This window comes from Chlorocebus sabaeus, chromosome 1 (assembly GCF_047675955.1).
Source record: "Chlorocebus sabaeus isolate Y175 chromosome 1, mChlSab1.0.hap1, whole genome shotgun sequence".
Lineage (NCBI taxonomy): Eukaryota > Metazoa > Chordata > Mammalia > Primates > Cercopithecidae > Chlorocebus > Chlorocebus sabaeus.
Genome location: NC_132904.1, coordinates 120205818 through 120209858, shown reverse-complemented (window position 1 = coordinate 120209858; position 4041 = coordinate 120205818). Strand labels below are relative to the sequence as shown.

The window sequence follows — 4041 nt, the reverse complement described above, 5'->3', positions numbered from 1 at the left end:
AATAAAAAATCAACAAAAATAAGAGTGTGCTTTGTGACAAAAACAAAATTGGAAATCCTTAGTTATATTAACCAATAAAAAAAGAGAGAAGACTTTTCTTGTGATTTTTCTTCTGGCTTTGGTATCAAGGTAATGCTGGTCTCATAAATTAAATTTGAAAGTGTTCCCTTGTCTTTAATTTATTGAGAGTTTGAGAAGAATTGGCATTAATTCTTTAAATGTTTGATAGAATACACCAGATATCTTTGTTCTTAATAACTGCCGGTTGTCCAGAGAGAGCAAGATCTAGTTAGCACCCTGAAACAAGTAAGGCAGAAGCCATTTGCTCAGGTAGCCCTCAAATAGTTGGATCACTGGACTTCTGATACACCTCTTTTCCTCCTTAGGGAAATGCTGAGAGCTAGAGTTTGCATTAACTGTGGCATCTGTGATGAGCCTTGGGGAGAGGTTGCATTGGAAGAGTCCAGTGTATCTCTTTCCCTCTCCAGGGAGGAGCTAGGAGGACCTTCCTTCCTTCCTTCCTTCCTTCCTTCCTTCCTTCCTTCCTTCCTTCCTTCCTTCCTTCCTTCCTTCCTTCCTTCCTTCCTCTCTCTCTCTCTCTCTCTCTCTCTCTCTTCTTTCTTTCTTTCTTTCTTTCTTTCTTTCTTTCTTTCTTTCTTTCTTTCTTTCTTTCTTTTTCTTTCTTTCTTTCCCTCCCTCTCTCCCTCTTTCTTTCCCTCCCTCCCTCCCTCTCTCTCTCTCTCTTTCTTTCTTCCTTTCTTTCTTCTTTCTTTCTCTCTTTTTTCCTTCTCTTTCTTTGCTTTTCTTTCCTTCTTTCTCTTCTATCTCTGTACTGAGCTATTTTGTCTACATTGCCTACTGTGTTTTCACTGGCCCTTAGTGATCAGAGCATGCTGTGTCTTATGTCCTATCAGTGCTATGAGACAGGCTAGATAGAAGCCAGTCCTTGGCATAACTTGTGGAAAATGTGGGGCATTGGATGCGTGGTGTACCCCAATGCCCTTCCCAAGGAGAAGCTTTTATTCCAACTGCATGATGCTCTGCCAGAAATAGAGATTATGGCACAGGGATAATGCAAGTGTTCCTACCAGATTCCATGTGGCTGAATTTATGCTAGACTGGGATGTAGGAACATTATAACTAGGTTGAGAAGTGTCACAAATAGAATCTGTTCATGAATTGTTGTAGAATTACTTTGTTCATGGGGGAAGGAGGATCTAGGGCATCCCATTGCACCGTCTTGCTGACTGAGAAATTAAAGCTTATTTCTGGCTCTGCATGACTGATGCACAATGACCAGAGTGAAAAGAAAACTTGAGTAAAATATTAAGTCTCTAAGGAACTAAAGGCAGGTTATGGTCCAGGGTGAAAATACAATTCCCCTGTTTTCCTGTTACTCTTAAAATCTGTTTTCTAGGGAAGAGACTGAGCAAGCTTCTACCCTGTTTATAACCACTTATATTATTAACATTAAACTCGTAGTAAGTCTTCTGGTGTCTCATTAAATGGCATATGTAATAACAATAAAGACTATTTTTTCTGATGCTAGAGAGGATTCAAAGCAATAATCATAAATTAGACGATCTGTAGCTCAGAAAAAATTTCAGAACATACTGGAAATAGAGTTTGGGTTGCACCTTCTTAGAAGCAAAAAACCCAAAGCCTCAGACACTGAAATTGCCCTTTCAGGACCACAGGGTAAGTAATCAAAAGAAAGCACCGAGGTTGTCTGGCATAAGAGGATGTATTTCTGAATTCTATTTATATTACTGTCTTGCTTTGAAATGGAATTACAGGGATATAAGATATTGCCTTTTATTTTACACCTTGTCAGTCTTGAGATTCAAGTGCAACTGATGTAAGAATCTATTTAAAGTGGGAGCTGGGAATGTTCAGAGAAAACAGAGAAAGTGATGGATGCAGTATTTTAGTCAGTAGTTCCCTCTCCATGAATGAAAATCTCCCTCTTGTAGATTTATGGCTTTTTCTGTGACTTGGGGTAGTAATGTAACCTTTTTTGGACTTGGGTTCCCTATTTGTGTATTAGAAACAAGATCCTTTGTCCCCACTACACCAGAGTCTAATCTGCATTGGATATGGGCACCAGGTTGCAAAGGTCTCTGCTTCCAATTTTAATGGTAAGGGAGGACTCAAGTGAATGAAGAAATAATGAGATGAGGGAAGGATGATTCTGTCCCTGTTCATCCTTCTTCTCCCTTATTCTATTACTTCTTAAGAATTAAGTTTGCACTTGGCAGAACTAGCCTTCGCTCCATAGGCTAAGTTTGTGCTATATTTGGCTTAGTAAGATTCTATCATGGGTAAGTCAACGCCACTCAGTAACATAGTAGTGGTAAAGGCAGATTCTGTGGGTCCACATTAGTCTAGTTTCAGACAGTCTCAGCAATATTCCAAGGTGTGGGAGAAAATACCGTGGGAAGTTCTGGGTTGTCTTCTTTTCTCCTGTGTCCATAGATTCCCTTAGAGTAGAATGTTTCCTGGAAATGGCTCTTTGGTGAATGAATTCATTCTGGTGAGGTTAACAGACCAGCCAGATCTTTAACTCCCCCTGTTCTTCCTGTTTCTTGTAATGTATGTTGTCACTGTGATAAGAAACTCTGTCCTGGTAATTCTAACTATGCGGAATTCACATCTTCACACTCCCATGTACTTTTTCCTTTCTAAATTGTTCTTCACAGACTTCTATTATTCTTCTGTGTTTACACTCCAAATGCTGAGGAACTGTATTTCAGAGAAGAATATTATCTCCTACATGGTTTGCATGATCTAGCTTTTCTTCTTCTTTTTCTTTTTTTATTTCTGAATGTTATATGCTGACGTCAGTGGCCTATGATTGCTGTGTGACCATCTGTTACCCACTTCTTTATCACATTGCCATGTCCCCTAAAGTGTATTTCAGCCTTATGCTTGGTTCCTACTTCCTGTCCTTTTCTGGGGTCATGGCCCACACTGGATGCATGCTGAAACTGACCTTCTGTGACGCAAACACCATCAATCACTACTTCTGTGACATTCTCCCTGTGTTCCAGCTCTCCTGCACCAGCACCTACATCAGTGAGCTGGTGGTTTTCACTGTGGCAGGCATCAACATCATTGTGCCTATTGTCACCATCTTTATCTCTTATGGTGACATCCTCCACATCAGTTCCAAGGAGGGCAGGTCCAAAGCCTTCAGCACTTGCAGTTCCCACATAATTGCTGTTTCTCTGTTCTTTGGATTAAGTGCATTTATGTATGTCAAACCATCTTCTGCTGGGTCTATGGATGAGGGAAAATTCTCTTCTGTTTTTTATATGAATGTGCTTCCCATGATGAGCTCCTTAATCTACAGCTTAAAGAGCAAAGATGCTAAATTTGCCATGGGAAAAGCTCCGAGTAGGAGAATGTTATTGCCATAAACAACATTTCTCTGTGCATGTAGTTACAGGATGGGGATTCTCTGTATTTTATTATAATAACTTAGGAGGAAATAATTTTTCATATTTGTTATCATGATGATGGTTAGTTGAGTATCATCCTATCAATTTGTCTCCAATTCTTATAGTAAATTTTTTTCCCTCACCCTTTGCACATCTTTCCCCTTTTTGTCATTTTTCCTATGTAATAATAAAGAAAGTTTTTCTTTTTTTCCATTGTCATTATGGACTTCCTTTTTTCTTCTAGAAAAGATGATTGGTTTTTCAAATGATCAAGTAAAGTAAAATTAGGATGACAATGTTCTGCTGCATATAAGAACCTGACAACCTGCCTCTTGTCTTTCCATCCTCCACTGGGCAGCATCATGTGTCCTTTATATGCCGGTGTTTTCCACACAGACAAGGTTTGACAAGACTTAACAAATACAGCCCACTTTGCTGTTTTAAATATACACATGAAGCTTCTTCTGGGATTAACTTTACGTTTACCTTTGTATACCCCAAATAGCTTATATAGATCACCAATATACCAATATTGCATCTGTGAGGTCCTGGAACTAAGAGATGCTAATGACTCCCTTAAAGTCACGCAATTTCTTTATTT

At 39.1% G+C, this 4041-nt stretch overlaps 1 pseudogene; it reads left to right on the top strand.

Moving 5' to 3' along the window:
- The first annotated feature begins 2491 nt into the window (after positions 1–2491).
- On the top strand, positions 2492–3419 carry LOC119626627 (olfactory receptor 8B3-like; annotated as a pseudogene).
- The last annotated feature ends 622 nt before the right edge of the window (positions 3420–4041 follow it).